We start from the raw sequence: 14267 nt of genomic DNA, 5'->3' as shown, positions 1-14267 counted from the left end.
GTCAATTTGCCTGTCCTGTTCCCCACTCTGTCTCTGGTGAATCCTCTCACCTCTGGTCTACCCCAGTTCTTGTATGCATAAAATAAATAAATCTTGGGCCCTCCCTGGTGGCGCACCGGGTTAGAGCACAGCACTGAGAATCTAGGGCTGCTTCCGCATGAGTTCGATTCCCGCCTGCCCCGGAGGTGACCACATGGTGTGGCAGACCTCTCCTGACCCGCCCGTTGCTCCCCTCAGCAGTGTAGTTCGTTCATCTGCCTGTTCTGTTCCCCGCTCTGTCTCTGGTGAAGCCTCTCACCGCTCCTGAGCCTCTGGCCTGTACCCCAGTTCTGTGTGCACAAGTGGATAAATCTTTAAAAAAAAAAAAAAATCTTAAAAAAAGGTTCACAAGAAGTGTCACTGTAATTGTAAAAACTGATATATCCATGTATGTCTGTCTTCAAACTTATACTTTTGCATGGTGAGTGGGCTAGCTGAAATAACAGTGAAAGACTGATAGCATAAGAGTCTGCATGAATTTCTACAGAGGAAGCTGCAATACCCCAGTTCTGTGTGCCTTCCAGGGCGACTCTAAGAATGACTCGTGGATCTTCGCGCTGGCCATGCTCCTGAGCAGCAGCTTTGTCTACAACAGCATGGGCACCATCAACCAGCAGGCCCTGGACCAGCTGCAGTATCCTTCCGGGAGCGAGGGCCCTTGTGTCACTGAGTAGATGGGAATAGACATGGAGTCTGTTAGTTTGGTTGCCCTTGGTGGGCAGAGGGGACAATGGGTAAAAGAGCATCAGTAACATTTAGTTTTTCATTAGGAGATTGCGGGAGGAAGTTTCTGTTCCTTAAGCAAGTCCTAGTTATGTGACAGAGCTCACAAAACTCATCAGGTCATAGATGATTCCTCAGAGTTTGTGAGCTTCTTCCAAGACTTTATCTGGGCCCTTCGGGATTTCACCCTGCAGTTGAAAATAGATGATCAGACTGTCTCAGCAGATGAGTACCTGGAGAATGCCCTGAAGCTGATTCCAGGTATAAGAGGGTGGCCTGGGCAGGGATGTTCTTCTAGAGGGTGAGTTACTAAGCACCAGCCACGCTGTGGATTGTATTCATATCTGAGACTGGATCAAAGCATTTGAAAATGTTTGTTGGAAAATAACTTGAAAAATTCTAGTGAAGTTTAAGTTCACTTAAGCAATGTAAAGCATAGAGTGAAATTATTCAAAACCAACTTATTCTTTGTGCATATTGAAACTTTCCAGATTACAATGGTGCTAAGAATTAATATACATCGGATATTTATGGTCCTTATTTTGGCATCTGCTTTGGTGTGTTGAGGGGGAAAGATAGAAGCTTGCTAGACTTGAAATTACAATGAAAAGCCTGCTTAATAAAAAAAATTCATATAATTAGATGGTTTTTTTTCCAAAAGACATATATAATTTCCAATGAATGTTTCACAAACAAATTGACTTTTATTCTAAAAAAACCTGAAGGAGTATGTGTGCTTTTCAATATAGACCTTTTCAGTATTACTGAAAATTACCAGATTGAGTTACATAGCCATCTATTAATGGCCACATTTTTGCCCATTCTGTAACTGCAAAAGTAAAATTTATTTTAATGAGCTATATTTATGAGAGTATATATTTGATGAAACTTTGAGAGAGGTGAATTAGTTCTGATTCACTTTTATGTCATGTCTTTTATCATGTCTTTCTTAAAATGCTTATTGAAGTAATCTAGTCAGAAGAACAACAATATCAAATGAAATATCATCCTGTAAGTCAAGAATTCTTGTCATTTTAGTTACCTCAATTCTTGCCTTCATTCTTCAAGGCTGTGGCTAAAAAATAGTTAACATCATAAAATTTATTTTTTTATTTTAATTTTTAAAGATTTATTTATGTACACACAATTTGGGATAAAGACCATAGGTGCAGGGGGTAAGAGGATTCACCAGAGACAAAGTGGAGAGCAAAACAGGCAGATGTACTGAAATACACTGCTGAGGGGAGCAGCGGGCGGGTCAGGAGAAGTCTGCTGCACCATGTGAGTTATCTCCCTGGTCGGCTAGGGATCAAACTCATGCTGCAGTCACTGGCAATAGCTTGACAGTGCTGTCTTTAACCCCTACACTAGCAGAGATGCCAATACCATTTATTTTTAATATCAAAGTAGTTTTCTGTAAGTAATAAGAGGGTCATTTCTAATATTTCTAACATACTCCAGGATCCCTTGTTTGTGGTTCCTTTTGGCTATGGGTCAGTTTATAGATGGGATCAACTGGACCAAAAACTTACACTTGACTTTACATTCCTTTAGCTGGCTTTCAGTCAATATCTAATAGACAACCACTTTACATGCTCAGGTCAGGGGATACCTGCCATACATTTACTTCACCTGAATTATATGTCTTGTCATGTCTCTCTCTAGAATTATAACACTGATATAAATTTGGTGTGCAAAGAAGTATTGAGTATCTAGGTTATAGAAGTTGACACTGATATCAAACTCCTGCCATAGAAGCCTTTGGCTCCTTGCCCCAGGACTGTTCTCTCACTGTAATTTCCATTTTTCCTATTCCTCAGACCAGAAACCCAGTGTCCAAAAGTCCAACCCACCCAGAGAATGCATCAGGCATTTCTTTCCAAAACGGAAGTGTTTTGTCTTTGATCGGCCAACACAAGACAAAGAATTCCTAGTCAATATTGACAAAGTGTCTGAAAACCAGCTGGATCCTATGTTCCAGGAACAAACAAGCAATTCTGTTCTTATATTTTCTCCAATGCAAGGCCCAAGACTCTCAGAGAAGGAATCATAGCCACTGGGAAATGTGAGTCTTCTCCCAACATGTGTGGGGCCTCATCTAGGACAGTCTACTACATAAGATGCTGTTCTGCATTTTTGTTTGACTCCACATGGAAACATGGGCATACAGGTGCTTATGCTCCTTGAAGAAAAGTGTGTATTTGAAGTAATATCGCTTTGTGGGGGTTGATAAATCACACTCCAAAACTGGAAAAATTGTCACCAACACCCATGGCTTCTATTTATCAAAAAATTCCTAGATTCATAGTAAAATCACTAAATGGGTAAAAAGAAGAATATGCTATTTTCTTAAAGGGAGTCCTATACAATAATAGTTTTTTTCAAGTAGATTACAAAAGAAAAACTGGGGGTTTACAGCAGTTAAAATGTCATTATTAATCCATAAATTCATAAAATTCATATGAAGATTCAAATTAAGAATGAATATAAACTGATTAACCCTGTCTCATCAGTCTACCTATGTCATCTACTTGATTTTAACTCTTTAATGGGAAACTATATTTTTCAAATATCTCTTAGTAGGTGAGACAAAGTCATATATTTAAATTGTTGAGAACAGTGACCTAAAGAATTATAAATATAGTCAATTGGAAAATTAAGGTAGTGGTAGTGGAAGGTGGAAGTGTGCATGTGTCCAAGACTGACTTAAAAATGTGGTATCAGGATCTTAGCTCTTATTGAGTGGCAGGTTAATGTTTTATCATGGACTTCCTTCCAGGTCTGAACTCTTTGGTGGTGACCTATGTGGACACCATCAACAGTGGATCGGTTCCCTGTTTGGAGAACGCAGTGACAACCCTGGCCCAGACTGAGAACTCAGCTGCCATGCAGAAGGCAGCCGACCACTATAGCCAGCAGATGGCCCAGAGAGTGCAGTTCCCCAAGGACACACTCCAGGAGCTGTTAGACCTGCATGCAGCCTGTGAGAGGGAAGTCATCAAAATCTTTATGGAGCACTCCTTCAAGGATGAGAGTCAGGAGTTCCAGAAGAAACTTGTGGTAATATTTACCCTTGAAGAATGAGGCTTAGAAATGCTTCTGTGGGCCCACAGCGCATCCATTTCTCACTTAAGAATAATGTAGATTAGTATAAATCTACATCTTCAAGAGGGATAGCATTTCAAAGGTCTGCATACCAAACCTCAGGTAATTTATTAGAAATCTCACATGCAAGATCAGTTTGGACATCTTTCTCTGAAGTAAATCTTTCAGTGGATTCCAAGCCTGATCAGAGCACTTTTGAGTTATTCCTGAGCTGGTTGGCTGTTCTGTGAACATGGTCCCATCCTAGGAAACAAATTTCTCTTGTCAGACCCTCATACCAGGCCAGCCACTTTCAAGTTACATTACTCCATACCATCGTTTATTGCCTTTTCATATCATTGAGGATAGAAATCACTGAATACTACAGCTGCACGGACCATGGTGTTTGGTGATGAACCCCAGTGCAATCCCAGATGAAGAACCTGAGGCCCAGAAGTTAAGAAACTTTCCCACCGTCTTGTAGGGAGTTTTCAGGGCTATGAGTAAATCACATTCTGCACTGCTGGTTTATTCCATGTCTTCCTCCAAAAGAATGCTTTCCTCACAAGGACGCAGAAGACCAATCCTTCCAGCAGATTCCTTAGCATTTCACCTCCTCTGTTCCTCTGTGTTTTCTTTGCAGGAAATCATACAGAATAAGAAGGAGGTGTTTTTGCGGCAGAATGCAGAATCATCTGAGAAATACTGCCGGGCTCAACTGGATCAACTTGCAAAGAACCTAATGGAAAATATCTCAGCAGGATCATACAATTTTCCTGGAGGGCACAAGTGCTACACAGAAACAAGGGAAAAGATTGAACAGGACTATTGGCAAGTGCCAAGAAAAGGCGTGAAGGTGAGGGGAGCACCCGCACCTAAGAGAACAGAGCCAAGGGGGTCCTGACAACCTGAGAGCACAGCATCAGTGGGGGTAGTAAGAGAGCTTGGGGGTCTTAGTGGCTTTAGTCCATTATTAGCTACTTACTCTTGAGGAGAGTAGGAAATAGTCATTCAGAAAGTTTGTATGAGTTTCTGAAATCTACGAAAGACAGAATGAAACGGTTTTCTTCTTTATCCAACAGTGTAATGTCAATATGTCAAATCTTCACTAGTTAAAGTCAAAGTATTTGGACTGAAGGCTGATTCAAACAAGAGAGGAGAGAAAATACACAGCAGTTGTATGCAAATGATAACATTTATGAATCTGTGAAATGGAGCCCCCAGGTGATGATAACAAACCCAACAAGAAAGTAATGATAATAAGAATGCATGTAGTGTATTGAGCTGTTATTGCCATGGGTGTATTGTTGAGCTTTTTCTTTGTGAGTAGAGGCAACCTTTCACGTGGGGACCACAAATATATGTACCAGGAATTATAAGTTTGTAGAAGTGAGCATAGCTCTGAATGGCAGGCACCTGGAGGAGGTAGAAAGGAGTAACACTGGGAGGAAGATGGGAGGAAAGAGGAGAGAGATGTAGATGCTGTATCTGGTCATTTCAAGGAACTTGGCCTTTCACGGAGCCAATATAGCATTGAAGTATGAGGCAAAAGTACCTGGACATACCTGTTTTTGCTGCCTTAATCTCTCCAGTGGAAATAAATATAACCTGGCTGCTCCTTCTTGGTTTCTTAGGGGAAGGAGGTCCTCCACAGCTTCCTGAAGTCACAATCCATCATCGAGAAAGCCATCTTGCAGGCTGACAGAGCCCTCAGTGATGGGAGAAGGCCATTGCAGGTACGGGCCAAGCATGGTCACAATGGGGTGCACAGGTGGCCCTGCTGCCTGTGACAGACTGGACAGGAGCTTTGTTGCTCTGTCTGGAGCAGACTGTGCCAACCCTGACACAGGAGGGGAGTTATGGTGGCATCTGGGCCATACAGGCCTTCCTGTCACTTCCTGAAATGTGCCCTGTTGGTGTGGACAGGGAGGGGCAGTGTGTTCAGAGATCCCCCACTTCCTGTCCAGTTTTCTTTGTTCTCTGAGCTCAGGGTGCAGAGGTGACTCCTACTTTAAGTCATCTTACATGTTCCTGGGGCAGAGGTGAGGGCCAGGAAGGAGGCTGCAGAGAAGGAACAGGAGCTGCTTAAACTGAAGCTGGAAGAGGAGCAACAGCAGAAGGCGGCTCAAAAGAGGAGTTTCCAGGAGAATGTAGCCCAACTGGAAGAGAAGCTGAAGCTGGAAAGAGCGAACCTTCTGAAGGAGCAGAAGATGATGCTGGAGCATAAGCTAAAAGTAGGTCTGGGGTGGCCTCAGTATGCAGATCATCACTTCCCATCAGGAGGAGGTGGGTGAGGTTATCACAAAATCATGGAAGGAAACGCCATTTACCACTTCTAATTTATGAAAAGCTAATCCCTTATGTATTCTGATAGTTCTGGATAACCTCTCTAAGCCCTTGGAGAATAGAAATAGGGTTTCAGTTGCTATTTGGGGCATTTTGAAATGATCTCATGAACCTTGAATAAAACAATATTTCTACCACAGGTATTTGATATGACCTACAATTTTTTTGGTATATCAAGTCATGGCCAATTATCAGGAACCCTATACCAGCCAATGACCCTGAGGTAGATGTACTCTGACATCAAACTCTGAGCATATTCAGACTTAAAAAACGCAAGGAAGTGTCAGCTTCTAAACTTGCTGCCTTGTTTCCAGTAAGGATGACTGGACATCCCATGACACAGGAGCATTCTCTCATTGTCCATCATGATATAACTAATTTCTAGAAAGGCTTTTCATTTCCTATTATTTCAGTATTTGAGTAACTATACTTTCCTGGGGACTGAGAGAACAACCTGACCAAACTACCTCTTACTGGCATATTTTGGCTGCAGCATACTACATTGGTCCAAAAGTGAGCTTAGCATCCTGGCAAACCCTCATTTTGTATGAATATTACTAAGGATGTAAACTATGCTTACTCTCAACATTCTGGTAAAAGTCAAGAGATTCTCCTTTTGAAATTCTCCTTTCATGTTTGAGAGGAAAGCATAATTTTAGGAGTAAAGCAAAGCTAGTTCAACAAATTTCTTAAAAGTACAGCATGGTGGCGCAGCCGGTTAAAGCACTGCACTGAGAAACTAAAGCCACTTCCGCATGAGTTCGATCCCCGCCTGCCCCGGAGGTGACCACATGGCGTGGCAGACCTCTCCTGACTCGCCCGCTGCTCCCCTCAGCTGTGTACCTCCTCAATCTGCCTGTTCTGCTTCCCGCTCTGTCTCTGGTGAATCCTCTCACCCTCCGCATCTCTGGCCTGTACCCCAGTTCTGTATGAATAAATAAATAAATCTTAAAAAAAAAAGTACAGCATGTTTCTTTATGAAAATGGGCATTTGAAAGTTTTTTCTTTCATTTCACTTTTTTTTTAGATGCAAGAAGAGCTTTCTAATGAAGGACAGCTCAAGAAATCTGCAGAGATGAGTGCAGAGATAAATCAGTTAAAGGATAAAATGGATAAGAATAGAAATGATGAAACTTCATGGATGTCAAAAACCTTGGAACAATTTGCCAGGGAGATCATTACAATATTTGTTGATGTATGTATAGGTTATGTGGCGAAAGGAGTGAATGCAATATTTAAAAAGAAGTAGCTCTCCTTTAAAAGAATTACAGAGCATTACAAATGTGACCTGTTACTGTTCTATGAGTTTTACTCTCAATTTGCAGTGTTTTATACATCAAAAGTGGCCCCAGTGGATATTAATGATTTACCCATTTTGGACAGAATACTTACATATACACTTTCATATAACATTTAATTTTAGGAAATATACATGTTGAAATCATACATAAAATATGAGGCATAACTATGACAAGACTCAAAAGCATTTAAAGATTTATCTCTAGGGGCTTATGAGTTAAGTCTCAGTGTTATCACCCATACAGTCTAACTAACCCACATATGGTACAGCAGATCTCTGCTGTCTTGTCTGCTGCTCTCCTCAGCAGTATATGTCAGTATATCCATATGTTTTGTTTCCCACTCAGTCTCTGGTGAATCCTCTCACCCCCCACACTTCTGGCTTACACCCCACTTCTTCTATGTAATAATTAAATAAATATGAAAAATGATGAATCTCTAAAACTATATAGATTGGCAATATAAATTTAGAATATATATGTGTGCTATGCACCCAGTAAACCAGTGACAGTGAAGTTCTATTTGTGTGAAGATGGAACATTCTTTAACATATTGTGAAGTAACAAAGACTTGGGAAACTCTGTATAATGTAGTCATTGTGTAAATAAAATTATTATGGACACCCTGAATATCGGAAAATCTTCATTAGAAACTAATGCCATTAGTTCCTTCTGGGGAGAACTAAGTAGTGCCAGCGCTGGAAAGGAGACATGCTTTTCACTATATACTCTATGTTTTGCATTTTATAAAGAAAGCTTGCATTACTATCACAAAATATCAAAGAAAGCATAGATATAAAACTAATAAAAGAAATGTGAAATTGAATGTTAGATGATGAACGTCCATGTTGCTTTTGACAGTGACCTGGCCTGCTCACTGAGGGTCTAAATAGCAAGAGAGTAGTAGGACACCAGACTTGGTTTAAAACCTTTTTCACATTTTGTCCTTGATTTTTGAATCCTCCATATTTGCTTCAAACTAAGATGCAAACTTCCTGACACTCAACTCTGCTACCGTAGTTTTTACTTCTGTTGAGTTACACTTTGGAGGTGTTAGAAGCAAGCTATGAAACTCTAAGTATATGTACTGGTGAGAGGGACCCTATTATTCCTTTACTATTTTTAAATTTGTCATTTACCTGCCTCTATAACTTTGGGGTTACATTTTTGTTTTTTATAAGAAGAGTATGGAATATATATTTTGCAGATTTTCTTTTTTAATCTTTAGGCTTTGACTTTTTAAATAAAGATTTATTTTTTTATGCTTACAGAACTGGGGTATAGGCCAGAGGTGTGGTAGGTGACAGGATTCACCAGAGACAGAGTGGAGAGCAGAACAGGCAGATCTACTGAAATACACTGCCGAGGGGAGCAGTGGGTAGGTCAGTGGTCTGCCACGTCATGTGGATCACCTTCCTGGCCAGGGACTGAACTCGTGCTGCAGTGGCTTCGGAGAGCTTCCTAATGTGCTGCTTTAACCCATTGCGCCACCAGGGACAGCCTGGCTTTGACTTTTTAAATGTATTTTTTACATCATTCTTCATTTTGTACATTTTTCACCTCATATGTAATCACTGTGGACTTCCCACCACCATTTCACCCATATGCCATAATAGTCCTATAACAATTGGATTACATTTTTTTTTAAAAGATTTATTTATTTGTGCATACAGAACTGGGGTACAGGCCAGAGGCTCAGGGGCGGCGAGAGGCTTCACCAGAGACAGAGTGGGGAACAGAACAGGCAGATCAACGAAGTACACTGCTGAGGGGAGCAGCGGGCGGGTCAGGAGAGGTCTGCACACCATGTGGTCACCTCCGGGGCAGGCGGGAATCGAACTCATGCGGAAGCGGCTTTTAGATTCTCATTGCTGTGCTTTAACCCGCTGCGCCACCAGGGAAGGCCTGGATTACATTTTTACTTCTCTATACATCCACAAGTTTCACTCAACATGCACCAAACCTTCCATACCGTTGATTATCTGCTAACTTTCCCATGCCCTTTTTTCTCCCCCCTCTCCTTTCTGGTAACCAGTAAATTTTTTCATTAAGTCTAAGATTTGTTTAAGCTGAATTTTGTCACTGTATGTTTTCTGGTTATTTATATTTCACAGGTAAGTCAAACTACCCAATATCTTTCTTTTTCACTTTCTATTTCCCTCAAGTTCCATACATTTCATCCCCAAATGCACTATTTCACCTTTTCTAGTACTCTGTAGTATTTCTCTGTGTATATATTCCACAATTGCACTATTGTGTTATCTGTTGATGGGCAACTACGTTGGTTCTATGACTTAGCAACTATGGACAGGGCTGCTGTGAACATAGGAACACAGAAGTCATTTTGTATTAGAATTTTCATATTCTTTGAGTGAGCACCTAGTAGAGGTACTGATGGTCATTTGGGGTTTCTAGTTTCTAAAAAATATTTACTTATGTATACAGAACTGGGGCACAGGACAGAGGAGCAGGGTGGTGAAAGGATTCACCAGAGACAGAGTGGGGAGCAGAACAGGCAGATCAACTAAGTACACTGCTGAGGGGAGCAGTAGGCGAGTTAGGAGATGTCTGCCACACCATGTGGGTCACCTCTAGGGCCAGGGATCGAACTTGCACTAAAGCAGCTATGGCTAGCTTGCAGTGCTGAGTCCTAACCCATTGCACGACCATGAAAGGCCTCCATTTTTTTTTTAAAAGATTTATTCATTTGTCCATACAGGAGCTGGGATGTAGGCCAGAGACTCAGTGGTGAGAGGATTCACTAGAGACAGAGTGGGGAGCAGAACAGGCAGATGTACTGAAGTACACTGCCGAGGGGAGCAGTGGATGGGTCAGGAGAGGTCTGCCATGCCATGTGGGTCAGCTCCCTGGCTGGGATCGAACTTATGCTGCAGTGGCTGTGGGTAGCTTCATAGTGCTGAGACTTAACTCCTGTGCCACCAGAGAGGCCCCTCCATTTTTATTTTCTTCAAAAATCTCTATGCCATAATGGCTGCACCAACTTGCATTCCCAGAAATGGTGGTTGAGAAACATTTTTTTCCCACCAACATCCGTTGTTTCTATTCTTATTATCACGGGTCATTCTCACAGGAGTGAAATATCTCTTTGTGGGTTTGAGTTGCATTTCCCTTATAATAAGTGCTGTTGCCCAATTTTCATGTACCTATAGGTCATCTGATTTTCATCTTTAGAAAAATACCTGTTTAAGACTTTTGTTCATTTTTTAAATTCAGTTATCTGTTGTTTTGATGTTGGTTTATAAGACTTTAATGAAAAGGAACTTTAGGCCCTCCCTAAAGGGAGGCGCAGCGGGTTAAAGCACAACACTAAGAATCTAAAGCCACTTTCGCATGAGTTCAATCCCCACCTACCCCGGAGGTGACCCACATGGCGCAGCAGACCTCTCCTGACCCGCCCACTGCTCCCCTCAGCAGTGTACTTCGTCGATCTGCTGTTCTGCTCCTCACTGTGTCTCTGGTAAAGCCTCTCACCACCCCTGTGCCTCTGGCCTGTACCCCAGTTCTGTATGAATAAATAAATAAATCTTTAAAAAAAATTGTGTCACAGTCTCCCTGTTAAAAATAAGGGGCATATGGAAAAGGTAATGAATGCAGTCCTGGTCCAGGTGCAATTAACTGGGGTTTAAGGTTTGTTGTCAAATAAATGTAAAGTTCATCTGAGGCCTGGACTCATTATACAGTTGCCTGTACATCTCCTGGATTATGTCTAGGTACAAGAGTGTACTGAATCTGCTGCAAAATGACATGTGTGATTATTTTCAATATCCAAATCATGAGAAATCAAAAAGATCTGGGGTAATAGATAGTCTGGACTTTGGACACCAGGTTAAGCTCTTTGAGGTGATTTGAGGACTTAAAAAGGGGTACAGAAGACACTGTTCTGGTAGTCTTCTCTTCTGTGACTTGTGTGTCGGAGTCTCTAAGACTTTATGAGGCTGGAAACACATCTATATGGGGTATTTTAAAATGCTCTGTACAGCTATGGTTTCCTGTATTCATAAAGAAGAATGATTTGGTAATTGTAAAGAAAGAAACTGGGCAACAAGTGGTATAGCTTAACAGTAAGAGATTCTATAGAATTTGTTCCCATTGTATACTCAAATAACACAGATGTTTACTATGTTAGAGATACCCTGATTGAAGAACACAAAGAAAAGCTTCACTTATCTACATATAAGTTATGTTCGTCCTCTCTTTGACTTATCTTGCTTAGCATAAAGACCAAGTTCCATCGGTGCTGTTACAAAAGGCAGGCAGGTGTCTCATTCTCCTGGCTAAAAAATATTTCTTTTTGAGTGAAAATTATTTCCCCCTCCATTTATTCCTGATAGGCATTCAGGTTATTTCCATATTTTGGCTATTTTAAATATTGCTGCTATAAAGAGTGCATGTATCTCCTTGAAATACTATTTTCTTATTCTTTCAATAAAAACAAATGTAAAGCCTCACACTGATCACTTAAGAACAAAAAGGTTTTCAAGAATAGTTAGCAATTTACTCACACATCTTTTCTTGTCCTTGTTAAGATAGGGCCTCCCTGGGCGCCTAGGGATTAAGTCTCAGTGCTATCACTGCTGACAGCCTGAGTTCAATCACTGGCCTGAGTTCAATTTGTTATAGTGCAGGGAAAGAGTGGCGCCCCTGAACCCCCAAACCTGCCTACTTTTAGTAGGTTCTGCCATCTGCAGTATCAAAACATAAGACCTTTAGTGGAGAGAAACTTTAATACAATTAATGTGCAATATAGAAAAGACAAAGAACGTAATTTCTAAATCAAACACCTGAAGTTATCTACTACCTAAAAGGGACTTGACCTAAGCAAGGCCTGAAAGCCCGCCACAAGCTTAAAGCACCTTCTGGCCGGGACCCATCGAAAAGGGTCAGAAAGTCTGGGTGGAAAAGAGCAAAATCAACATCAAGATAAATGCTGCCATAGTGAAACTCCCCATTGTCACTCACCCACATCTGTTTCAACCAGTCCAGGGCCAAGAAACAAGCAAAGTTTCTTCACATGTCTCTGCTCCATGTGCCTCCCTCAGGTCTCCTTCTGGCTGTCCATCCTGCTTCCTTCCTCCTAGTTCTCCTCTCCAGATTCTTTTCCTCCTTGCTCAGTTCCACCCTCCTTTTGGGTGGGGCAGAGAACCTGGAACCTCCCCTTTTCCTGGGTGCACCCTGTTACCAACCCACATGGTGCAGCAGACCTCTCCTGTCTCTAGCCCGCTGCTCCCCTCAGCATTGTATTTCCTAAATCTGCCTGCTCTGCTCCCCTCTCAGTCTCTGGTGAATCTACTTTCCTGTACCCCAGTTCTTTTACACACTGAAAACAACAGAAACAAAAAAAGATATACTTAGTTTCAACTACTGCTCTGTTTTAAATTCTCATTCTCTAGGGCCATGGTTCTGATTCTATGGAGAGTGATGTGGGTCTGCTAATCTTAGGCAGCCTGTCCAGCCTCCATTTTCTGCCTACAGTTCTGGATTCCTGAAGCAAGGTCAGAACTGCCCAGTCACAGGAGTCCCACCCTACAAGCTGCCTTTCAAATCAATTAAGAGCACAAAGCTGGATCCCCCGGGGCGGGTGTACATGGAGAGATATGACCAGGAATGCGGGGGGCCCATTGGCTGATGTCTAATGAAGGACCCCAGAAGCTGATCAGTGGAACACCTTGGTAATAAGACTGAAATCCTGACTGGGGAGTCAGGGCTTGATCTCAATTAGGACACCAAGCTATCAGCATATGAGAAGTATAGTGCCACCCTTCCCTGCTTCTTCTACTTACTTTCCTGTCTCCTTTTCTGCTTCCCCACATAATTAATGCTGTAGGACTGGTTTATCAATAACAAGGCCAGGATCTTGCTCTTGAGCAGCATCCTGCATTCTGTAGCTGCTCCACGACGCCCATTTCTTTATCAGTATAGTGCTGCCTGACACAACAGAGAAAAGTAAAGGTTTTGTCGTCAGACAGCTTATAATTTAGAGGGACCTTACATAAAGTCATTTAAGTGATAAAAGATGCTACACACACATATACAAATATATGTACACATACATATGTATTATAAAATGTCTTCTTTGTTCATTATTGAGCTCCAAGGACCAAATAAGACATTAAAAAGTTAAAATGGAGTACATGACGATGGAAAGAATGAATTAGTAGAAGAAATGTTGGATGAATTCTTTCATGTGGCAATAAAACTCTCCTATAACTAATTTTAAAATAATAGAGACTTTTGCTGAGGATGTTTTATTTTTGAATATGATGAAAGCAAAACACAAACAAGTTTCCAAGTGGAAGTATTATAGGAAATAAACTGGTACAAGATTCTCAATAGCTAGGTTGGATTGTTATCAGTGAATACAATGACAGTGTACACAGGGCAGGGAGAGGGGCACCCCTAAACCCCCAAACCTACCTGCTCTAAATGGGTTCTGCCATCTGCTGCATCAAGACAAAACATATAAGACTTCAATGAAAAGGAACTTTTTAATACAGTGAATATACAATATGGAAAACAAAGAATATAATTTCTCAATCAAACACATGGGTAAAAGTCCACCCAAAAGGGACTGGCCCAAAGCAAGGCCTGAACACCCGCCCCGAGACTAAAGCACCTTCTGGCTGGGACCCATAGAAAAGGGTCAGAAATGGCCAGACAAGTCTGGGAGGAAAAGAGCAAAATCAAAATCAATGTAAACACTGCCAATGTAAACCCATGGGTCTCTCCCCCACATCTCTTTCAACCAGCCCAGTGCCA

General features: G+C 41.5%; 1 pseudogene; it reads left to right on the top strand.

Annotated features, from left to right (window-relative positions):
- The first annotated feature begins 569 nt into the window (after window positions 1-569).
- LOC101628378 lies at window positions 570-7441 on the top strand (annotated as a pseudogene).
- Window positions 7442-14267: the final 6826 nt, after the last annotated feature.

Source organism: Condylura cristata, unplaced genomic scaffold (assembly GCF_000260355.1).
Source record: "Condylura cristata isolate star-nosed mole 26May11 unplaced genomic scaffold, ConCri1.0 scaffold00008, whole genome shotgun sequence".
NCBI classification, from domain to species: Eukaryota; Metazoa; Chordata; class Mammalia; order Eulipotyphla; family Talpidae; genus Condylura; species Condylura cristata.
The sequence above is the reverse complement of the archived record's forward strand: the minus strand, read 5'-3'. Positions and strand labels throughout refer to the sequence as shown.